The sequence below is a fragment of the Triticum dicoccoides genome, chromosome 4B (genome assembly GCF_002162155.2).
Source record: "Triticum dicoccoides isolate Atlit2015 ecotype Zavitan chromosome 4B, WEW_v2.0, whole genome shotgun sequence".
Lineage (NCBI taxonomy): Eukaryota > Viridiplantae > Streptophyta > Magnoliopsida > Poales > Poaceae > Triticum > Triticum dicoccoides.
The window spans coordinates 474,220,980-474,247,219 of record NC_041387.1 but is presented as its reverse complement, the minus strand read 5'-3'; positions in this window follow the sequence as shown (position 1 = coordinate 474,247,219).

Below are 26,240 nucleotides of genomic sequence, written 5' to 3'. Positions count from 1 at the left end.
TTGGTATAAACAATACCGTAGTAATCATTAAATGACCACAAGGAGCTTGATCTTTACCCACGACTCTCGCCCAACATCACAAATATCCAACAACTCGGTATCCTCGATACCATCGTAATCCTTACGGCGATCACAACCCGACCAACTCTTGGCCCGTGATCCTTACGGCGATCACAACCCGACCAACACATGGCCCGTGATCCTTACGGCGATCACAACCAACTTATCTCATTGTTATTAAGCACATTATTCTTATTACTGTTGACTCATGGTGTGACCTACTTTCGACCTGGGCCCTTATCCGCGGGCGTGGCTATCGATAGATTTAATACACTATGCAGAGGTTAGTACACTGTACCCACACTATAGAACCCATGGCCTCGCACTCCCATTCGGGTGGACCAACGGCATTCTGACAAAACCGATCTACTGTCATGACACTCTCCCGGCCACTCTGACCAACTCCCCTCTGGGTTAATTCATGGGTGGCCCCGTGTCTACCTCAAGACACAACGATCACCATCGTGGCCCGTCCAACTCTGGGACCCGGATCCAAAAACTAACTCAACAACAGGTACACAAGGCTTATGTCCGCCTACCTGATCGGGGTAGCGCGCGCCCATAACCTTCCCTCGTTGGAGGCACCGGCGAGAGGCACAACAATAGACCCAGTTAGGACCGTCCCATACTGGTAAGCGTGGTTGCACTGGTCAGCATTGATTCAGAGGCACCATGACTCAGCCAACAGTTGTTCAAGTTCAATTTAATATGGTTAGCTTGAATGCAAATATGCTGAGCCATGATAAAATGCATGAACATGATATCAACATAGTCATGAGGGTATCACATAACTATCCACCATATCAACAATAAATCATATCCACTGAGCACGGCATACTGACTAGCATGAACCATCACCAACATCAACATGTACTACTAGCAAGCATAAACTTATGAAAGGTGATACTAGCAGGTAGAACATGATAACAGAGTACAAGACAACATAGCACAAAAGTGAACATGCAACTCTAAACATCACTGGAACAACGATGACCATCTTTTCAACAAGCAAATATTTAATAAAGATTCAAGTTGAAAACCATGGCTACTGCATGACTATCATGCAAGTGGGTATTGTGGCTTGCCTGGGGATGAAGAAGACATCGTGGAGAAGTGCGGTGAAGCTGCGGAAAGATTTGCCGGAAAAAGTTCTATCTCGGAGGGGCTGTTTACGCGCAAGGGCAAGAGGGCATTTCCAGTATGTCAAACCATGACGAAAATGATACTAACAGAAAGATCTCGACGAGACGAAGAAGTGAGCGTTGGTTTCACCTTAAATGGAGTTACGGTTGAAAAGTTATGAGGGGTTGAAGTTCAAGGACTTATCTACAAAAATTACATCACACCCAAGTCCCTGAGTGGATAAGGCAGAAACGGGTTTTCAGAAATACGCTTTTGATCAGTGAAAACACACTCACCAAAATGCGCTTGGACTTGCCATGTCAGCATGGACAGGCAACGTGGGGCCGGCTCCTGGGACGTTGACAGGCGGGTCCTCCGCGCAGGGGAGGGGCCGAGCCACGCTCGTCTTCTTTCTCCCACTGCTCCCCTGTGCAGGACAGAAGATGCAGGGGAGGGGTTGCGCTGTCAGCAATGTGGCGGCCGGCTCAGGCCACCTCAGGTCGAGCGGTGACCACCGACGAGATCGTGGGACCGTGCCGCACCCATCCCCAGGCAGAGGGGTCGCCGGGGAGGAGCGGAACGACCGTGGCGATGGAGGAATGAGAGCGGGTTCCGGCGGCCCTTTTTCTTGGAGGGGGAGCACTCCGGCGATGAGGAGGCTAGGGAGAGTGGGCGGGGTGACTTGTGGGGACGAGGGGGAGGCTCTGGTGGCGACGGGAGGGAGAGAAGAGCACCGGATGGCCGGACGGGCGGGTGGCCAAACGGTTGAGGTGGCGGCCGTGCGCGGGGAGGCGTGACCAGAGGCACTCCTGGGTCGAACGAGTGGGGTGGGGAGGACCGCGGGAATGAGGGGGCTCGAGTGGACGGCTCGGGAGGAGGAGGGGAGCGCTGTGGTTGTCGGAACCGAGACCAACTCCGGCAAAGTCATGGTGATCGGAGGAGGAAACGGCAAGGGAGAGCTGCTCCGGTGGACTAGGAGGGACGAGGAGGGGCTTGGGAGCTGCGGAGGAGTCTAGGGGTCCTTATATAGGCAGAGGGGAAGGCTCTTGAGCTAACGAACGAGCTCCCGACCGAGCTTTAATGGCGGGCAGAGGCTGGACGCGGCACGGGCATGGCGCTAGCGGCGCATTCATGGCGAACCACGACGAAGTAGCGACGTAGGGCGATGCAGAGGCTCACGGGGCAGCTACTAGACATGGTTGGAGGTCGAGACGAGGAGGGAGGAGACGAGAACAGTGGCAAGAACCAGCCAGAGCATGAAATCAGCGTGACTCCATCGTGATCACCACGGGCTCTGGTGCAAATGGCGCGTTCTGGCCGGGCCTACCATGTCTACTGGAATGACCCTAGTGACTTGAGTACAACAAAGGAAATAAATCATTCCAGGGGCAAAGAAGTGATTTGCACTAAGCTCCAAAGTACACCAACAGCCAAGTGTTTGTGCTGTGCAGTGGGGACACCATCTAGGTAACTCAGTAAATAGCTTGTCTGGGAGGTTTATCTATCGAAGGACTTTCATCCTGGAGGTTTTAAGGGTAAATGGATCAAGATTTACTGCAGTTGCTTCACAACTGCATTTTAGGTCCAGAAATGAAGATCATGATGGTGCACTCTCATGGAGTGTCCACTTGAGCTCAAATTGGGCAAGGCTTGATCATTTGGTAAATGAAGATGCTCACCAAGTATCATAACATTTGGCAAAGCCAAAATGGTACTTGCTTCACAAACATCTCTGCTGACCAGAAACTTGGAATAATAATGGTGATCAAATGGATCAATGAAATTATGCCAAAATGGGTGGAGATATGTTTTATGGGTAGAAGAATGATCTTGTAAATTATCAAGATTTTTGAAGCAATATAAAATACACTTGCTTCACACCCTGAAAATATTGTCAGAAACAAAGATTTGCTCCTGTGCTCACATAGATGATTGGATGGGTCTGCAAATGGGTGAAAGGGGTTAGTATGAGCACATTAAGGAGTCTGCAAAAGTTCATCTCATATGGATACTCCTAGCTAGTACTTCCTTCACAAAGCTTTCTGTTTGACAGAAACTTTGAAAATTCATTAAGGAAGATTGGCTAGGCAAATAAATTTGAACTTGTGCATGGGGCAATTATTTGGACATATAAACATGACCAAAAAGGCTGGGAGCCACTAGGAAAAATATAAATGACACTTCCTTCACAAAGTGCCATTCAGGGCAAAATAGAAAAAGGAATATTGGGGAATTATTTTTTAACATGGCAATGAAATGTTTTGCCATATTTGATCAAGATATGACCCAAAAAAATTATGAGAATTATTTGGGAATTTTAGGAGTGAGGGAAATATAGGTTGCTTCACAACCTAGGGCAATTTGAGTTATTCCTTTAATAGAAAAGGAATATTCCCAATAAAAAGAATATTGGGATTTGGGCTAGGATGGAAATGGAAAGGTCTAGGGAAAGATGTGGGAATGACAAGCCACTCTGGAAGCAAAGAAGAGGTCATCTTCTTCGGTTTCCAGACCACAAAGCCACGGAAAAAGAAAACTCGGGCAAAAACCTCGGAAAAACAAAAGAAAAAGAAAGGGCCAAAAATCAGGCTATCACATTAGTCATCAGGTTAAGTAAGGGTTTGCATGCTATCAGTAAAATATGTTGATGAAAAATAAGCACATTGCAGATTTATTAGATTAATTCAAGCCACATGGAAAACCCATTTATCCAAACCAAGCATGATTAAGAACTAGGAAATATAACACTTGTATATGTTTCTCATGTATTAAGTGCAGCCAAATTTGATCTATTCCTCACATGCACAAGAATACAAAAATGTACCCACGACAATTGGACATCACATTGCAGAATGAACCAAATAGTTAACTAAACACTACGACAAATGAACCAAATGTTAACTGAGCACCACATTGCACAATATAACACACTCCTAATAGAAGATTAGACAGTTAACCAAACCAAACATGCTTAACAACTTGGAAATATACAATCGTATTTGTTTATCATGTATTTAGTATAGCCGATTTACATCTCACATGGTATTCAATAACAGAATGCATCCACAACTATTGAACATCACATTGCAGAATTGAACCAAACAGTTAACTAAACACCACAACAAATGAACCATACGTTAACTGAGCACCACATTGCACAATGTATAACCAAACCAAGCATGCTTGACAACTTGGAAATATAGCAATTGTATTCGTTTCTCGTGTATTTTGTAAAGATAAATTCAATTTATTTCTCACATGGAAGACAATGCAAATTTGCCGCCTGAAGAATTGAACATCACATTTGCAGAACTGAACTAAATAGTTGACTGAAGACGACAACTAACAGTTAATAAGTGAGCACCACACTGCACGACATATAGAACATATACACTAGAGCAACAGATTGCATGGTAAAATTAGATAGCACAATTCACTAGAATTTGTTAAGGAAAGGCAGGAGAAGCACACGCAATGGGTAAATTGAGCATGCTTAACCGACATAGCTAGCAAATGGCAAGGTGCTCCTCCAGGATCTGGGGGTCGGCACGAATGGCAGCCATCACACGTGCAGCCACGATTTGCTTCTTCGCTGCCAAATGCTCCTTGAGCTCCTGGCTATACTGCGTGCACCATGGCTTAGGGCGACGCTTATTTGGTGGAGGGGTCAATGATTTGGGTGGAAGGTGTGGCGCCGATGGTTGGGGCATGTGGGATGTGGAAGGAGGAGGATGGGGGTCGGGTGTGGATTACCTGCCTGGATAGACGAGGCCGAGCAACATGAAGGAGGGTCGCCAGTGAGGAGGCGGTGCTGCAAGCAAGGAGTGAAGGTTTCAACTTGGAAAGGAAGGCGGTAATAGGGGAAATGTGGCTCTTGGTAAGGGGGAGGGGGCAGGGAGGTAGATATTTCTGCGGAAGCCAAAAATTTTGAATCCGTTCAGCGAAAAAACTGGCGCGCAAAGTGTCATCAGACACGGTCCCTTATTCAGAACTGTGTATGATATGTGAACATCACAAACGATTCAGATAGCTTAACCCATGTGTGATGAGTTTGAACGTCAAATATTTTCATTCCAATTTCCCTGGTTGAAGTGGTCATCCACGTCATTGCATAATTTGGGTACACAAAGGAGACTACAACACACCCACACTTTTTAATTGAGCAAGTTCAACAATTAAATAGAGCTAGCTGGCCTAAACATTACTCTAACAAATTAAAGACCGGTGCTCTTAATTGAACAAAACAAAGAGTACTACTATGTCTCGTGCTCGTCGATCTCCGCCACTTCCTTCATGTCCAGCTTGCGCCCGACGGTCTCCTGGGGAAGGGGCTCCATGGTATCACCTGGGGAAGGGGCACCATACTCGGCAAGCATCTCGCCATCCGCGTCTGCCATCTCTTTGGAAAAGGCCGCCACGAGCTGGGCGTGGGCGGCCGCGATCTGGGCTTGGGCGGGCTCCGTCGTTGCAAGGTATGCGGCAGAGGAACGGACGGCTGCTCGAACGCTCTTGGCGATTGCCAACTCTTCGGCCGTGGGTTACCGACCGTTGTCGGAGAAGCATTGTTCGATTTGTGCGGTGACCGCCACAAGCTGGGCATGGGCGGTCTCGACATGGTCGTGGGCGGCCTCTAAGGGAGTCCTGGATTAGGGGGTGTCTGGATAGCCGGACTACCATCATCAGCCGAACTATCATCAGCCGGACTATCATCATCGACCGGACTCCAAGACTATGAAGATACAAGATTGAAGACTTCATCCCGTGTACGGATGGGACTTTCCTTGGCGTGGAAGGCAAGCTTGGCGATACGGATACGTAGATCTCCTACCATTGTAACCGACTCTATGTAACCCTAGCCCTCTCCGGTGTCTATATAAACCGGATGGCTCTAGTCCGTAGGACAACAACAACCATTAAAATCATACCATAGGCTAGCTTCTAGGGTTTAGCCTCCTTGATCTCGTGGTAGATCCACTCTTGTAAACATCCACAATATCAATATCAATCAAGCAGGACGTAGGGTTTTACCTCCATCAAGAGGGCCCGAACCTGGATAAAACATCGTGTCCCTTGTCTCCTGTTACCATCCGCCTAGACGCACAGTTCGGGACCCCCTACCCGAGATCCGCCGGTTTTGACACCGACATTGGTGCTTTCATTGAGAGTTCCTCTGTGTCGTCACCGATAGGCTTGATGGCCTCTTCAATCGTCAACGACGCAGTCTTGGGTGAGACTTTTCTCCTCGGACAGATCTTCGTATTCGGCGGCTTCGCACTGCGGTCCAACTCACTTGGCCATCTGGAGCAGATCGAAAGCTACTCCCCTGGCCATCAGGTCAGGTTTGGAAGCCTAAACTTCACGGCCGATATCCGTGGGGACTTGATCTTCGATGGATCTGAGCCACAGCCGAGCGTGCCGCGCTGTCACGATGGGCACGACCTAACTCTGCCGCCAGACAGCACCTTGGAGGCCGCACATGAATCCGCTCTGACCCATAGTCCGGAGCCGATCGCTCAGATCGAGGATGGATGGCTGGACACCGCCTCGGGAGCTGCAACTTCTACGGCGATGGAGCCGAACACTTACCTTGTCCCGCATAAAGCTCATGACTCCGAGGTGCTGGACTCTCTGCCGGACTCCGAACCTCCTGCGCCCCTGCCGGTCGAATCCGCTTGGGCGCCGATCATGGAATTCACCGCTGCGGACATCTTTCAGCACTCACCCTTCGGCGATATCTTAAATTCGCTGAAGCATCTCTCGCTATCCGGAGAGCCCTGGCCGAACTACGGCCAGGATGGTTGGGATGCGGACGACGAAGAAATTCAGGGCCCACCCACCACCCACTTCGTAGCCACCGTCGACGATCTAACCGACGTACTCGACTACGACTCCGAAGACATCAACGGTATGGACGATGATGCCGGAGACTATCAAGAACCAGTGCCTACAGGACACTGGAAGACCACCTCGTCATACGACATATATATGGCGGACACCCCAAAAGATGGGGACGGCGAAGAAGCAACGGAGGCCGATTCCTTAAAGAAACAGCCCAAGCGCCGGCATCAGCGGCGCCGCTCTAAATCCTGCCACAGCAAGAATAGAGATTCCGGCACAGGAGATAATAACACCCCAGAAAGTGCCGAAGACAACCCCCTCTAGCACGATCCAACGCATGAGGAGGCAGAAGCAAGCCCTCACGAGAGGGCGGCAGACGAAGAGGTCGAGGATCATAATTACTTACCTCCCTCCGGAGACGAGGCAAGCCTCGACGACGACGAATTCGTCGTGCTGGAGGATCCCGTCGAACAAGAGCGTTTCAGACGCAGGCTAATGGCTACGGCAAACAGCCTAAAGAAAAAGCAGCAACAGCTTCAAGCTGATCAAGACCTACTGGCCTACAGATGGACCGAGGTCCTCGCGGCCGAAGAGTATGAACTCGAATGCCCCTCCAAAAGTTACCCAAAACGCAAGTTGCTCCCCCGACTAGAGGAGGAAGCGTACAAACCTGCATCACCAGTGCACAATACGGCAGACCGACCACCTCGTGGCCGCGACAGAGAGGCATGCAAGCCCTCCACCAAAACCGTACCCCGGCATCGCTCAAAAAGCATGAAGCCACGGGGGAATGCACCGGACTTGCGGGATATATTGGAGGACAAGGCAAGACAATCAAGATCTATCTATGGATCACATGGCCGCCCCAAGACCCACGACGAATACCGGCGTTCTGGATACACAGCAAACAATGCTCTCTCGAGCTACGTCGCGATATTGCTCAATACAGAGGCGCCGCGCACCCACTATGCTTCACTGACGAAGTAATGGATCATCAAATCCCTGAAGGGTTTAAACCCGTTAATATCGAATCCTACGATGGCACAACAGACCCCGCGGTTTGGATTGAGGATTATCTCCTCCATATACATATGGCCCGTGGCGACGATCTTCACGCCATCAAATATCTCCAGCTCAAGCTTAAAGGACCAGCTCGGCATTGGCTTAACAGCCTGCCCGCAGAGTCAATTGGATGCTGGGAAGACCTGGAAGCCGCATTCCTCGACAACTTCCAGGGCACGTATGTGCGACCACCGGACGCAGATGACCTAAGCCACATAATCCAGCAGCCAGACGAATCAGCCAGGCAATTCTGGACATGGTTCTTAACAAGGAAAAATCAAATCGTCGACTGTCCGGATGCAGAGGCCCTCGCTGCCTTCAAACATAACATCCGCGACGAGTGGCTAACCCGGCACCTAGGACAGGAAAAGCCGAAATCCATGGCAGCCCTCACATCACTCATGACCCTCTTTTGTGCGGGAGAGGATAGCTGGCTAGCTCGCAGCAACAACCTCAGCAAAAACGCTGGCAGTCCGGATACCAAGGACCGCAATGGCAGGTCGCGTCGAAACAAAAACAAACGCCGCATTAACGGCGACAGCAATGAGGATACGGCAGTCAACGCCGGATTCCGAGGCTCCAAGCCCGGTCAACGGAAGAAGCCATTCAAAAGAACCACTCCAGGCCCATCCAATTTGGACCGAATACTCGACCGCTCCTGTCAAATACATGGAACCCCCGAAAAGCCAGCTAACCACACCAACAGAGATTGTTGGGTATTCAAGCAGGCAGGCAAATTAATCACCGAATACAATGACAAGGGGCTACACAGCGATGACGAGGAAGAGACCCGGCCGCCGAACAACAGAGGACAAAAGGGATTCCCCCTCAAGTTCGGACGGTAAACATGATATACGCAACGCATATACCCAAGAGGGAGCGGAAGCGTGCACTAAGGGACGTATACGCGATGGAGCCAGTCGCCCCAAAATTCAACCCATGGTCCTCTTGCCTGATCACTTTCAATCGAAGAGACCATCCGACCAGTATCCGCCATGGCGGATTCGCCGCATTGGTTTTAGACCCAATCGTCGATGGATTTCACCTCACGAGAGTCCTGATGGACGGCGGCAGTAGCCTGAACCTGCTTTATCAGGATACAGTGCGCAAGATGGGCATAGACCCTTCAAGGATTAAACCTACAAAGACAACCTTCAAAGGCGTCATACCAGGTGTCGAGGCCAGTTGTACAGGCTCAGTCACACTGGAAGTGCTCTTCGGATCCCCGGATAATTTCTGAAGCGAGGAGTTAATCTTTGACATAGTCTCGTTCCGCAGTGGCTATCACGCTCTGCTCGGACGAACCGCGTTCGCAAAATTCAACGCGGTGCCGCATTATGCATACCTTAAGCTCAAGATGCCAGGCCCTCGTGGAGTCATCACGGTCAATGGAAACACGGAACGCTCCCTCCGAACGGAGGAACATACAGCGGCTCTCGCGGCAGAAGTACAGAGCAGCCTTTTAAGGCAATTTTTGAGTCCGGCCGTTAAATGACCGGACACGGCCAAACGCGCCCGGAGCAACATCAACCAAGACCACCTGGCACGTTCCGAGCACGTGTAGCAATGCGGCCTCAACCCTAGCCCTCGCACAATTGTAAGACAAACTCTCCGCGTACATAATTACGCCCTGGAGATACCATGGGCATATGGGGAGGGGCACAACCACAACAGACCCAGAGTGCGGTTCGACCACACCAGGGGCTCCCAAGTGTGTCGCTCTTTTTATCTTTTATTTCTCTCTTTTTTATACAGAACTCTGTTCGGTGGCGAACCTGCCGAACTCATGATGCAACAGCCAGGGAGGGACAAAGGCCGCGACGAACACTCAGGTGGTCTCCATTACGAGCATTAAATTTGTTAAATACACCATTCCACAGCCTACCCCTGGAGGGAGACGCCTTTAATTCATCCAATCCCTTGCTTTCCGCACTATTTGTATCATTCCGCACTCATAGCAGATCTTCTCGAATAAAATGCAGCACTTTTTGCCCATAATTGCATTACCTTATATATATTTTTTCATTTACGACATGTTGCATCCGTACATTTTGGTACGGCCAAATACACCAGGGGCTTATGTTCCCCGCATTATGGTGTGATAAAGTCCGAACACTTTCACAAGTGCGGCACCCCGAACTTATAGCATTATATGAATCGGCTCCGAATCATGTCTTGGGTCAATAGTTGGGTTTGCCCGGCTCCCATGTTTGGCACCTTACGTTCCGTTCTATCGGCTAAGGTAGCACTGGGAGAACCACTGCGATTGCGCCCCGGTTGAGCCGGGTTAACGCCTCAGTGGAGAAAGCTAAAACTGACCGTCATGATAAGGCGAGAGACTGGTCGCTGTTCGCGAGGTCCTTTCGGGTCCTTAAAGACCTACGCCGCTTCGAGCGAAGTTCCGGATAATGTCCGACGAAGGCGTGGATAGCGCCCCTAACTCGGTCTTCCGAATACTAGGGGCTTCGCCGAAATTTAAAATTATAGAATTCTATGGCTAAGTGAGAGTGTTCAAGCACTATAAGTCCGGTTTCCTTGTTCGTTGTGTTGAGCGCCTCCCTAGATGGACCCAAAAATGGGAACAAGAGCGCTCAAGTTTATCCCGAACACCCCAGCACTCGTGGCATGGGGGCTGAAGCCGACGACTTGCCATCTCTCAGATTTAATAAACGGCCGCACAGAAGGTAATATTTTAAATTAACAAGCGTTGCTTAGCGCATATGAACAAAGTTTTCAGCGCACAGGATAACACATTGCGAATTTACTCAATAATTACATCCCTGGGGCACTCATCCGCAATCTTGCGGGCACCCTTCAGGATAGTCTTATAGTACATTTCGGGCGTACGATATTCCTTGCCCGCTGGTGGCGCGTCAGTGATTAGCTTCTCCGCATCCAGCTTGCCCCAATGCACCTTTGCGTGGGCAAGGGCCCGACGAGCACCTTCAATACAGGCGGAGCGCTTGATAACCTCCACCCAGGGGCATGCATCCACCAACCGTCGCACGAGACCGAAGTAGCTCCCAGGCATGGCCTCTCCAGGCCACAGCCAGACTATGAGGCCCTTCATGGCCTGCTCGGCCACCTTGTGGAGCTCGACCAGCTGCTTCAGCTGGTCGCTAGGGGCACCGGATGGCCGGCCTCAGCATACTGAGACCAGAAGACCTTCTCCGTTGAGCTCCCCTCCTCGGCTCGGTAGAATGCGGCGGCATCAGACACGCTGCGAGGCAGATCTGCAAACGCCCCTGGAGAGCTCCGGATTCGGGTAAGTAACACGTAATTTACATTCACATGCTTGCTTTGCATGAAAAATTCCTTACCCGCCGCTATCTTCCTCACCAACTCAATCTCCTGAAGGGACTTATGGGCATCGGCCTTGGCAGTCTTGGCACTTTCGAGAGCCGAGGCAAGCTCGGACTCTCGAGTCTTTGAGTCACGCTCCAAACTCTCATGCTTTTCCATGAGAGCCTGGAGCTCTTGCTGAACCACCACCACCCGCACCTCCTGCTTTTCTCGCTCTGCCCGTTCTGCGGCCGCATTGCGTTCGGCCGCAGATACGACCTCCTTCAGGGTCGCCACCTCGTTCGTGGCCCATGCAGTACCCATGTTATCCTTGTTATTTTTTGTTGCAACCTAAATCCTTTTCTGTAAGGTACAAGTTCAAAGTGGTGTTACTCACCTTCTTTGTCCTGGAGCTGCTTCTTGGCGCAGCCGATCTCTTGCTCGGACCGCTCGAGCTCCTGCTTCAAAGTACCGACCTCCGCAGTTAGTGCGGCAGAGGTCAGCAGCGCAGCTTGCAACCCATATTGACATAATTTTTTAGCAACCCTGCGTATATCTTTTTTTTTCAGATCCTCAGTCCAGCTTTTCTTTCCGAACACCGAACCGAGCATCAGGGGCTACTGTCTATGCGGTATTACATTGCATATTTTTTAACTTCTTACCTCAAAGCCTGACAGAAGGCTACTGCAGGCTTTGGTCAGCCCGCTCTTGGCAAGCTGTACCTTCTGAATCACCGCACTCATAATAGTGCGGTGTTCTTCCTCGATGGAAGCGCTCTGCAGTGCCTCCAACAAATTGTCCGGCGCCTCCGGTTGGACGGAAGCCACTGGCGTCACGGTCTTGCCCTTTGTGCGAAGGGGTCACCGGCCGGACTCCGGAACCACTGCGGGTTCTGATATGGAGTCCGGCGCAAAGTCCGGGAGGACGCCTTGTGGCGCCTCCGGAGCCTCCCCCTGATGGGTCCCTTCTTGGGATCCCACCTCGGCGTCCTCGGTGTTGCGAGGGGTGGAGGCGGTCGGGATGGAATCTACATCAGACGGAGCCAACGACCCGCTCGATGAAGCGGGGAGATCATCATTGGCCGGACTACAGGCAGCATGCGGCATCAAAATGACACTATGTGACACAGAAAAAGAAATTATAAATCACTCAGGAATCCGGATACTTACGATCTCGCTGGAGGCCTGGCCGTTGAAGGCCATTCTTCCTCGCCAACATTGATGTTGGCGGAGCTGTCCGGGGGAATAGACCTTCCCCTCTTGGACCCTTCGGCCTCCCCTGTTGGGGAAGCCTTCCTCTTCCTCTCTCCCTCCTCTGGGAGAGAGTCCTCTTTCTCCTCCTCGTTTTCGGGGGAGGAGTCCGCCCCGGAGTCGTCGGACACCTGAAAACGGGAACTCTTTCGAGCACCCGTGGCCTCCTTCTTGGCCTTCTTCTCCGGCACCACGTGCGGTGCCGGAACCAGCAACCTCACTAGATGGGCGTCTACTGGGTTTTCTGGCATGGGAGCCGGGCAGATAATCTGCTCCGCCTTCCTCATCCAGTCCTGTCAAAGGAAAAGGGGAAATTAAAACCCACATAGAGTCAAACTATGAAAAGCAAGTGTCCCGTAAAGGGGTAGAATCACTTACCTCGTTGGCTTGGCGCTGCGAGCGAAATCCGCGATCTTCAGTCGCGGATGCGAGGGCTTCGGCGCCCTTAAACAGCACCCTCCAGGCGCCTTCGTATGTCGTGTCGAAGAGACCGCTCAGCGCCTGGTGCTGTTCCGGATTGAACTCCCACAGATTGAATGCCCGCTCTTGGCATGGGAGAATCCGGCGGACGAGCATGACTTGGACCACGTTAACCAGCCTGAGCTTCTTCACCAGCTTCTGGATACAGGCTTGGAGTCCCGTCAGCTCCTCCGAACTACCCACAGCAAGCCCTTCTCTTTCCAGGAGGTGAGCTGCGTGGGGATACCAGATCTGAACTCAGGGGCCGCCACCCACTTAGGGTCACGCGGCTCGGTGATATAGAACCACCCCGATTGCCACCCCTTGACAGATTCCACGAAGGCCCCTTCGAACCAAAGGATATTGGGCATCTTGCCCAACATGGCGCCTCCACACTCCGCTTGAGTGCCCTTCACTACCTTCGGCTTGACATTGAAGGTCTTGAGCCACAAGCCGAAGTGGGGCTGGATGCAGAGGAAGGCCTCGCACATGACGATAGACGCCGAGATGTTGAGGATGAAGTTCGGCGCCAGATCATGGAAATCCAGGCCGTAGTAGAACATGAGCCCCCGGACAAAGGGGTGAAGTGGAAAACACAGTCCGCGGAGGAAGTGGGGAAGAAAAACGACCCTCTCATGGGGCCTGGGGGTGGGGATGAGCTGCCCCTCGTCGGGCAGCCGGTGCGCGATATCGCCGGACAGGTAGCCGGCGCTGCACAGTCTTTCGATGTGCTCCTCCGTAACGGAGGAGGTAATCCACTTGCCTCCCGCTCCGGACATAACTGGGGAAGGTTGATACGAGATGTGCGGGTTTGGGCGCTAGAGCTCGAGTGCACAGAGATGGATAAGCAAAGGAGGAAGAAGGCGTAGGTGAAAAAGTGAATCCTTATCCCTTATATGGGCGGGCGAAGTCTACGCGTCCCCCACCGGCCTGGTAAAACTCGCTTATCCCCCAAGCGTCACCATCAATGGCGCGGTTGGGTTACCCACGTCCGTATTGATGAGAATCCCAGATTAAGGGGGAACACGATCTCTGCCACGACTAGACGTGCCAAGGAAACCGCTTCGCTAAATGCGCTGAGGTGGTAGAGTAAAAAACGATTCAAGTAATGGCTTGGTAGTGGCGTGACGTCATGCCGCAAAAAACGTCAGCAGATTGAACTTGTGTATATATTATTCTCTCTACGGTGGAATGTGAAATTTATTTTGCAGAGCCGGACACTATCCTGGTGTTCACAATCTTCTATCATTCGGAGGAGGAACCCGCCTTGCAATGCCAAGCAATATACGCGCCGGACTTATCGTCATTGAAGCCTGGTTCAGGGGCTACTGAGGGAGTCCTGGATTAGGGGGTGTCCGGATAGCCGGACTACCATCATCAGCCGAACTATCATCGGCCGGACTATCATCATCGACCGGACTCCAAGACTATGAAGATACAAGATTGAAGACTTTGTCCTGTGTCCGGATGGGACTTTCCTTGGCGTGGAAGGCAAGCTTGGCGATACGGATACGTAGATCTCCTACCATTGTAACCGACTCTATGTAACCCTAGCCCTCTCCGGTGTATATATAAACCGGATGGCTCTAGTCCGTAGGACAACAACAACCATTACAATCATACCATAGGCTAGCTTCTAGGGTTTAGCCTCCTTGATCTCGTGGTAGATCCACTCTTGTAAACATCCAAAATATCAATATCAATCAAGCAAGACGTAGGGTTTTACCTCCATCAAGAGGGCCCGAACCTGGGTAAATCATCGTGTCCCTTGTCTCCTGTTACCATCCGCCTAGACACACAGTTTGGGACCCCCTACCCGAGATCCGCCGGTTTTGACACCGACAGCCTCCATCAGGGCTAAGGCCGTAGCTGCGGAACGGACAACTATTGTGCCGCTCTCACCAGTTGCTATCCCCGAGGCAGATGTTGTTGCCACCACCTGAGAAGCAACAACGGCCGTTTGGGCTGCCTTGGTGTAGGATGAAAGTATGTCTCTAGAGGGGGGGGGTGATTAGACTACTTGACCAAATAAAAATCTAGCCTTTTCCCAATTTTAGTTCTTGGCAGATTTTAGCTAACTTAGCACAAGTCAAGCAATCAACCTACACATGCAATTCTGAGAGTATAGTAGTGGAATGTCAATCGTTGCATATGAAGGTAAAGGGGAGGAGTTTGGAGGGAGCAAACGCAATGTTGATACGGAGATTTTTGGCGTGGTTCCGATAGGTGGTGCTATCCTACATCCACGTTGATGGAGACTTCAACCCACAAAGGGTAACGGGCTGCGCGAGTCCACGGAGGGCTCCACCCATGAAGGGTCCACAAAGAAGCAACCTTGTCTATCCCACCATGGCCATCACCCATGAAGGGAATTGCCTCACTAGGCTAGATCTTGACGAAGTAGGCGATCTCCTTGCCCGTACAAACTCCTTGGTTCAACTCCACAATGTTGATGGAGGCTCCCAAGTGACACCTAACCAATCTGGGAGACACCACTCTCCAAAAGGTAATAGATGGTGTGTTGATGATGAACTCCTTGCTCTTGTGCTTCAAGTGATAGTCTCCCCAACACTCAACTCTCTCTCATAGGATTGGATTTGGTGGAAAGATGATTTGAGTGGAAAGCAACTTGGGGAAGGCTAGAGATCAAAATTCATATGGTTGGATCGGAATATCTTGGCCTCAACACATGAGTAGGTGGTTCTCTCTCAGAAAATGAATGCTGGAAGTGTAAGCATGTTCTGATGGCTTCCCTCACGAATGAGGAGAGGGTGAGGGGTATATATAGCCTCCACACAAAATCCATTCGTTACACACAATTTACCAAACTCGGTGGGACTGAATCAAAAAACTCGGTCAGACCGATTTAGTTCATAATGTGACCGTTAGGCATTTCGATGGGACCGACATGTCAACTTGGTGGGACCGATTTTATTAGGGTTAGGGCATAACGTAATCTCGGTGAGACCGATTACACAAACTCGGTGGGACCGACTTTGGTAATAAGCTAACCAGAGAGTTGGTCAGGCAAACTCGGTGGGACTGATTCGCTCATCTTGGTGGGGTTGAAACGTTACGAAAGGGAAACAGGGAGTTTGCATAGCGAACTCGGTGGGACCAATCACTCATCTCGGTTAGACCGAAACATTACGAAGGGAAACAGAGAGTTTGCAATCCCATATCGGTGAGACCGAGATCCCTATCGGTTAGACCGAAGTGACTAGGGTTTCTAGCAGTGGCTATGTCAAATGAACTCGGTGGCGCCGAATGGATCAAATCGGTGGGGCCGAGTTTGATTTTTGGTTTGGGACATATGTGGATATGAGAAAGTGGTTGAGGGTTTTGGAGCATATCACTAAGCATTTTGAGCAAGCAAGCCATTAAGCAACACCTCATCCCCTTTTAATAGTATTGACTTTTCTGAAAGACTCAATGTGATCTTGGATCACTGAATGTAAAATGTAGAGTCTTGAACTTTAGAGCTTGAGCCAATCCTTTGTCCTTAGCATTTTGAGGGGTCCACAATCCTAATCCATGCCATGCCAATCATTGAACTTTCCTGAAATATTCATGTTGAAAAGACATTAGTTCAATGAGCTATATGTTGTTAATCATTACCAAAACCACCCAGGGATAGTTGCACTTTCAATCTCCCCCTTTTTGGTAATTTATGACAACATATAGATCAAAGCTTCGAAAATGATAATAAGATTGAAATACATCGTCGCTTTGAGAAGTATGTGATAAGCAAGAGCTCCCCCTAAATTTGTGCATTGTTTAAAATTTGCTTTGGACTGCAAATGCACAATATGTTAGGATCATGAGTCAGTCTTCCATGTCACATACATCTTGGTGGAGCGCTCAAAATGATAACAATTAAAAGCATGCACTCATCACCAAGCAAAGTGAATGATCATATATGAATATAAGAGATAATATCATTCAAGCACACATTAAAGTAGCATATGATCAAACATATGATCATCCAAGTATCTCACAAAAAGGACATAATGTATCAAGCAAGTATACAATAAAGTTCAACCAAATAGAGTGCAAGAGAGACAAAAAGCAACACTCTCTCTCGAAGGCTATGATCTATACATATTTCTCCCCCTTTGACAACAAGTTACCAAAAAGTTCAAATCTGCATAGTGCTATGCGTCTATCAGGCTTGGTCTCCATGAGGTGGGGTAGTGATGACTCTAAGGACGAAGGCTTCAGTTGATGTAGCTGGAGCTGGTGAAGTGGCTGCCGGAGGTGGCACTGAAGCTGTGGCTGTTGGTGCAGATGTAGTAGCTCGTGTATCTGGAACTGGCACTCCAGCAGACCTCTGACCTCTTGGCACATACTGAAAAGCTTATGTAGTTGCCTTGCCTTTCTTCTCCTCTGCTTCCTCCTGGAGCTGCTCAACTACTGACTGAATCTCAGTTACTTTTACATCAAGATCATAGAATTTTTGCTCAATGATTCTCTCCAAACTCTCCCAATTCTGAGTCAGGGTGGCCAAGCCCTTCTCAATCCTCAACATGGATTGGATCAGAAATCCAAGTTGATCTTGTTTTCTCTTCAAGAACACCTGAGATGCCTCTTCTGCAGTTGGCATCTTTGCAGCTTTCTCTGCCCTTGCCTTTGCTCTCTTCTCATGTGCTTGCACTGATGAAGGAACATTCTCATCCATGACCACTATGTTGTCTTCAAATTCTGGCTTGAGAGGTAAGTGCTCCTTGTCCAACAAGTAAGTGCATGTGCCCATCTTTGAGTTGATGAGCACCTGAATTTGTGGAGCATACCCACAAGACCTCTTCTGACCAGTAGCTGTCCTCTTGATTGTTTCTACAATCAGACTCATCACCTTGAATTTCTGAGGAACATCAAAAATGTGCAGCAAGTTGATTGAATGTTCTCTTATCATCCTGTGATCTCCAGACTTGGGCAAAAGAGTATGCCTCAGGATGGTGTTGATTGTAGGCAAACCAGACAACAAATACTTCACTGATCCCAACTTATGAGTTTCCAAGGCTTCATCAGGAATTTCCTTGTACATACTAGCCATGGAGTTGTGGTCTTTCTTCTTCTTGGCATCCTCATGAGCTGCTGGGGCATTTATCAACTTGGCCCATTCATCAACAATTGATTGGTACCTTGCACCTTCTAACATCCATAATATCCTACCATCTGGGTAGAAGTGAGCAGTGGAGTAGAATTGCATGATCAGCTCATCATTCCACTTAGTGAGCTTCTGGCCAACAAACTTGTCAACTCCACAAGCCTTGAAGCTATCATATACACCTCGGAAGTGATCTTCATTCTCTCTGATGTATGTCCAGTCAACCCATCTCATGTCACAGACAATTGGCTTCTTGTCAAGCAGAATGGTCTCATAGAAGTCTTGCTATTCTTTGGTGTGGAACCTGTAATCCACACCAGTTCTCCTTCTCACAGCATAAGGATCACTCTTCCTACAAATACAAAAACAAAAACTAACTGGATGCATGGCGGCTCTTAGCCACTTCATCTCCCGTTTGGGAGAGAAGGCACTGCCCCTCTATCGCCTCCTCCGGCACACCAAACATTTCGAATGGACGGATGCTGCCATGGCCGGACTCGAAGAAATTAAGGCCGTATTGGCAACAAATCCGGTCCTGGCCGCGCCCAACCTGGGCGAACCGATGTTGTTATATATCGCAACAACACATCAAGTTGTCAGCGCGGTACTCGTCGTCGAACGAGAAACAGAAGGGCACAAATTCCCTCTTCAAAAACCAGTGTACTACGTATCCACTGTCTTAACTCCATGCAAGTCCCGGTACCCACACTATCAAAAGATCGCGTATGCGGTGTTCATGGCATCCCAGAAGCTGCGACACTACTTTCAAGAGTGTCCCATACCGGTGGCCTCCGAAGTACCTCTCAACGACATTATAAACAATCGCGATGCGACGGGCAGGATTGCAAAATGGGCCATTGAGCTCTTACCATTTGATATAACCTACAAACCACGGCGAGCTATCAAGTCGCAAGTTCTGGCTGACTTCATCGCCGAATGGACCGAAGCCAAACTCCCTAAAGAGTACGGCGCATACTCCAATTGGATCATGCATTTCGATGGGTCCAAAATGTTGGCTGGCTTGGGGGCTGGCATCGTCTTGACATCCCCAACCGGAGACACAGTCCAATACATGCTTCAAATAATGTACACGGACTCCAACAATGCAGCCGAATACGAGGCCCTTCTACATGGCCTCCGGATGGCAATCTCCATGGGTATTCAACGCCTAGAGGTGCGCGGGGATTCAAACCTCGCAATATCCCAAGTAAATGGAGACTTTGATGCCAAGGATCCAAAAATGGCAGCCTACCGCAACGCTGTCCTAAAAATGTTAGCCCGGTTCGAAGGACTCGAATTCCACCATGTAGCCCGGGGCAATAACCAGGCAGCAGACGTGTTGGCACGCATCGACGCAAAACGCGACGCCGTCCCTCCAAACATCTTCCTGGAGCGGCTCTTTAAGCCATCCGTATTATGGGAAGAGGAGTGCGGAAATAACAATCCGGAACCAACTGCATCACCTAACGCAGAACATTCTGACACAATCGGTGGCTCAGCCAATGAAATAACAGATTCAGCCCACGAAATACTGGTAGTAATTGCCCCGTGGATGGAACCATTCCTAGCTTACTTAATCAGGCAGGAACTTCCCGAAGACCAAAATGAGGCCCGCTGCATAGTTCGGCGATCTAAAGCCTACAAGGTCCATGAGGGAGAACTTTATAAGAAAAGCACAACCGGAGTCCTTCAAAGGTGTATCTCCGAAGAGGAAGGGCAAAATCTCCTGGCTGAAATTCACGCCGGACTCAGCGGGCACCACGCCGCCGCCCGGGCCCTTGTAGGCAAGGCCTTCTGTATAGGATTTTATTGGCCGACCGCCCGGGCAGATGCTCAGGACTTAGTCCAACGATGTGTCGGTTGCCAGCTCTTTGCTAATCAGAGCCACATGCCACCCACTGCCCTCAAAACTATACCCATTACTTGGCCGTTCGCGGTCTGGGGGCTTGACATGGTCGGACCCCTTAAAGGGGGAACCCACAAGCACAAATACTTATTGGTCATGGTGGACAAATTCACCAAATGGATAGAGGCCAAGCTGGTTAAAATGGCAGAATCCGGACCTATGATAGACTTCATATCCGGGGTAGTACACCGTTTTGGCGTCCCCCACAGCATCATCACTGATAACAGCACGAATTTCATGGCCGACGAGGTTAAACTCTAGTGCAAAAACATGGGCATTAAGCTTGACTACGCTTCAGTCTACCACCCTCAAACTAATGGTTAAGTGGAACGAGCAAATGGTCTAATCATGAACGGCATTAAACCCAGATTAGTGCGGTCCCTCACGGAATCTAACACGCACTAGGTAGAGGAGCTCGACTCCGTACTCTGGGGGCTGCGGACCACGCCAAACCGCACAACCGGATTCACACCATTCTTTATGGTATACGGCGCCGAGGCAGTTTTGCCCTGCGATATAATTCATGACTCACCTCGCGTGCGCATGTACGAGGAAAGAGAAGCCGAGTTGGATCGGCAGGACAGTTTGGACGCTTTAGAGGAGGAGCGCGACGTGGCAAAATCCCGTTCCGCATTCTATCAACAGCAGGCTCGAAGATATCAAAGCAGAGAAGTACGGGCCAAAACTTACAATATTGGCGAGCTAGTTCTACGCCTGCCGGACAAGAAAAAGGACAAACTTAAGCCCAAATGGGAAGGTCCCTTCATCATCGACCAAGTCCTTACCGGCGGTGCATATCGTCTATGCAACGCATCTGACAACCGACTCGAGCCAAACCCATGGAACGCAGCCCGTCTCCGAAGATTTTACGCCTAGCGCCGGACTCAGGGTTCGTCTCCTTCCTCCGTCCACCTTTCATGTTTTTCGCTGTCTTTGTTTCCCCTCCTTTTTCCTCCCTCTTTCAGTACAAACCTCTTGAGGGCTAATCTGCGCTTTGTTCGCACTCACTCGATGTGCTACTCGCACTCATTATACCTGGGGGCTTCTTTAACAGAAGTTTATTTATATGGGCTTCATGCCCACCACATGTGTCACACTTCCGCATGTACCTTTTGATCACCATTATATGCATCGATATGACTTAAGTTTTGGCCAAGCCGGGTTGCCTGGCTCCTATGCTTACCCCTACGTTCCCGATTGTTCGGCTAGGAGGTAAAGGGAGCACCTCTGCGATTGTTACTGCCGGGTCAGCCGGATGTGTACCTCAGACTGGGTGAAGCCGAAGGCTAGCGTTCTTAAGGGAATATTCGGTCGGTGACCTGAAAGATGATTTATTACTTACTTATTTATCTGCCCCCAGATGCTTTTTCTGCTATTTTCGCAGTCTGGACATGCACTTTAGGGCAATGCCTCCCAGGGAAAGGAACCCTTAACGGAACTATTCTCCCTGGAAGATGTTTCTTACTAACCATGTAATATAACATAGCTAGTTGGGCACTTGTCTTATAAAGCAATTATGACCCCTACGCCTTGTCTCCATGCATGCCCCGGTTCTTTTATAACCGTCAGGGTATTCGGACACACTCCGGACTGTTGGGTCCCGAGGTTGAAGCGAAAAGGTCCGCAAAGGCAAACGATCTACAATCCGGCTAGAAGGCATTTTACATGTCATTTTAAAATTACATCGTCAAACAGACTGATTGTACTCCTCTTAAATCCCATCTAACAGGCTGTCTAATTTATAGTCCCGTTGGGAATATTTCACGACCAACTCTACTTGGCCGTACATCAAGCTCACAGGGATCTCCTTCCCATCGGGCCCCACAGGTCCGACCTCGGCCATGTGGTTTGGGTCAGCCTTCGGGTACCGCGTCTTCACCATGGCCCAGGCCTCCCTGGCACCTTGACGGCAGGCCGACATCTTCCACAGACGGAGACGTCGCCGTACTCCCTGAAGCTTCTCAGCAAGCCCTTCAAGGCCCTCAGGAAGGGAGACGGAAGGCCATAAGGCCTGAACGACGCCACTCATCTCCTGCCGAACACGTTCGTGCAGTTGCAGCAGCTCGGGAAGAGGGTCTCCCGTGGAACTAGGCATATCCTCCGTTGGACGACCCGTGAGCACACCTACAGACACATTTCTGTCAATCGACTTCCTCGCCGAACTCTTCTTTTAAAAAGAGTTTGCTCAAGCACTTACTATAAATGTCGCGACGAAGCCGCCGATTCTCCTTTACGGAGTTAGACAGCTGGACCCGAACATCTTTTAGTTCTTCGCCCAGCTGGGTGTTGGCATCTTGGAGTTTGTTCCTCTCGTGCTGCACCCTCATAAGCACCCTCTCGCCGGCCTTCAACTGGCGCAACAGTTGTTGCTTGTCCGGATCTAGTCCGGCCCCCTCTGCAGTATTATTGTCAGACTATACACACACGCCGCACTTCATAAACTACTTCTTTTTTCAAAATATGAATTACCAGAGGGGGTCTCCGTGGCTCCCCCGGCAGCGGCTAGTGCGGCCTCAAGTTGGGCCTTGCATTCTTGAAGCTCCTGAGACAGGTGGGTATTCTTCTCAGTAAGATCCTGCATAACAAATGATCCTTAAATAAGTTCGTTTAACTATTTTAAGTCTCGGGGGCTACTGGCATATATAACTATTAAAATTCCTTACTCGTATGTCCTTTACATACTGCTCCGTGGCTCTGGTTAAACCATCTTGAGCAGCACGGAGGTGCGCGTCTCCTGCATTAAAGGCATTTAACACCTCAGGGGAGAAACACGCGTCACGAAGAACTGTCCGACGGCGCCTGTGATTCATGGCGCTCTCCACCTCATACCTGGTGGCGGACAACCTGTCGGCATCCTCCGTTGGAGGAGCATCTGGCTCGCGCCTTGCGCTCGCCTCCCCCTCCGGACCAGGCGTTGGAGCCTGGCCGACGGAGGCTTGGTGGGCAACCTCTCCGGACTCAGTCCGGCGAGCGCTGTTTCTCCTGGAAGAATCATGAGCATTAATATGCCTCCCAGGAGTCTTTCCCTTAAAAGACAATGATGCACCATACCTTTGCGGCGACGTTTTGATTCGCGCCGCACTCCTGTTCCGCCTGCTAGGCCGCACTGACCTCGCTTGATCAGTCGTCGCAGGCTCGGCTTCCCGCCGTAAAGGCACCTCCTGCCAAGAACCATTGGTACACGGTGGTCAGGGATAAGCATTAAAAAAGTAATGGTGTCAGGACTTCGGTCGTACTCACCTGGGAAGCCGGACATAAACCGGGGTAGTCAGCCGTAATGGCGACTAGAGCATTGTCTATGCTGAGCTGGTGGAACACCCCGTCAATCAAATCCACCTTAATGTCCGGATCCTCTTCGGAGGCCGGATCAAGGGATCTTCTCGGATCCTCGGGTTGTGGAGTTGGGCTTTTTATGCCCTCCACATCCCGGCGCAGTTCCTGCGTTGAAATCATAAGGTAAGACACTTATCTTTGAAAGCGCGGATCAGATATATAAACGTCCGCTTACCCAGCTTCGAGGGTTATTCATGGAGAATCCATTCAATGGACTCGTGCAGAGAAAGTCCTCCTCCTCCCCCTTGTACAAGCCGGACATGATCTTCACCAGATCGGCGGCCGATCCTGGTCCTGTGCGGCCATGACGGGTGGCGTCATTCTCCCTGTTAAAATCCCACATGGGGTGGCCCCTATATTGGAGCGGCTGCACCCCTCGCATAATGCATCTGGCCATGACTCCAATCATGGTTAATCCGGAATGGGCTAGTAGCCATATCCGGCCCATTAGATAGTGGACGCTCCTATCATCTTCCCGTTGAGGGCTTCGCGGGCGCCAACTCAGGCGTTTCTTCAGAGGAGCGTTGCTAAACTCCGGGAGGCCGATCCGAACTGGATCCGGCAGCGGAGCGTCTTCCATATAGAACCACTCCGAAGGCCAGTCTTCGGACGCCTTCTTCGGGGTTCCGGATAGATATCCGGTCCGGGCGATGCGCCATATTTCAGCTCCGCCCACTTGATATATCGACCCCTCGTGAGAACGGGGTATGAGGCAAAACAACCTCTTCCACAGCGCAAAATGGGGTTCGATGCCCAAGAACAGCTCGCAAAGAGCTACAAAGCCCGCGATGTGCTATGCGGGACTGAGCATCTCCTCCAATCTCCTGGCTGAGGACTGGGGGCGCGAGAAGAGGAGCCGCGTGGACTGTCCATGTTGGAATGGATTTTTTGTCAGATGCGCCTCGATGAGTGCTTGCGGAAGGAGGATGGTGTGATTTGGATCTGGATCCTCGCCTCTCTTATAGGCAGCTTATTCGCGCAGCTAGGGGGAAAACGTAAGAATACCCTAGCTTTTCGCATTCGTACGACACGTGGAAGAAGGCCATTATTGGACGTAGAAGCCAAGGAGCGCATCATTTATGAAGCAACCGGACACTATCCGGCAAACACATGGAGCGTGAAGGAGAACCCGCCTTGCAAACGCCGAAGACCACATACGCGCCGGACTCGTCGTCATTGAAGCCTGGTTCGGGGGCTACTGAGGGAGTCCTGGACTAGGGGGTGTCTGGATAGCCGAACTATCATCATCGGCCGGACTCCAAGACTATGAAGATACAAGATTGAAGACTTCGTCCCGTGTCTGGATGGGACTTTCCTTGGCGTGGAAGGCAAGCTTGGCGATACGGATATGTAGATCTCCTACCATTGTAACCGACTCTGTGTAACCCTAGCCCTCTTCGGTGTCTATATAAACCGGATGGCTTTAGTCCGTAGGACAAACAACAATCATACCATAGGCTAGCTTCTAGGGTTTAGCCTCCTTGATCTCGTGGTAGATCTACTCTTGTAACACACATCATCAATATTAAGCAAGCAGGACGTAGGGTTTTACCTCCATCAAGAGGGCCCGAACCTGGGTAAAACATCGTGTCCCTTGTCTCCTGTTACCATCCGCCTAGACGCACAGTTCAGGACCCCCTACCCGAGATCCGCCGGTTTTGACACCGACAGGCTTCCTCAAAATGCCCTAGGTCTTCGTGAGCAAGCAAGTTGGATGCACACCCACTTAGTTTCTTTTGTTGAGCTTTCATACATTTATAGCTCTAGTTCATCCGTTGCATGGCAATCCCTACTCCTCATGTTGACATCAATTGATGGGCATCTCCATAGCACGTTGATTATCCTCGTCAATGTGAGACTTTCTCCTTTTTTGTCTTCTCCACACAACCTCCACCATCATATTCTATTCCACCCATAGTGCTATATCCATGGCTCACACTCATGTATTGCGTGAAAATTGAAAAAAGTTTGAGATTATTTAAGTACGAAACAATTTCTTGGCTTGTCATCGAGGGTGTGCAAGATGGGAGCATTTTTGTGTGACGAAAATGAAGCATGACCTAACTATATGATTTTGTAGGAATGAACTTTCTTTAGCCATGTTATTTTGAGAAGACATGATTGCTTGATTAGTATGCTTGAATTATTACTATTTCTTATGTCAATATGAACTTTTATTTTGAATCATTTGGATCTGAACATTCATGCCACAATGACGAAAATTACATTGAGAATTATGCTAGGTACCATTCCACATCAAAAATTCTGTTTTTATCATTTACCTACTCGAGGACGAGCAGGAATTAAGCTTGGGGATGCTTGATACGTCTCCGACATATCTATAATTTTCGATTGTTCCATGCTATTATATTACCTGTTTTGGATGTTTATGGGCTTTACTTTACACTTCTATATCATTTTTGGGACTAACCTACTAACCGGAGGCCCAACCCGAATTGCTGTTTTTTTGCCTATTTTAGTGTTTCGAAGAAAATGAATATCAAATGGAGTCCAAACGGAATGAAACCTTCGGGAGCGATATTTTTGGAACAAACATGATCCAGGGGACTTGGAGTGGACGTCAAGCAACAGAGGAGGCGTCCACGAGGGTTCCCAGTGCGCCCCCTACAGGTGGGCGCGCCCCCACCCTCGTGGGCCCCTCGAGCATCCACCAACCTACTTCTTCCTCCTATATATACCCACATACCCTGAAAACATCAGAAGCGACCACGAAAAAGTATTTCCACCGCCGTAACCTTCTGTATCCGTGAGATCCCATCTTGGAGCCTTTGCCGGCGCTCCGCCGGAGGGCGAATTGACC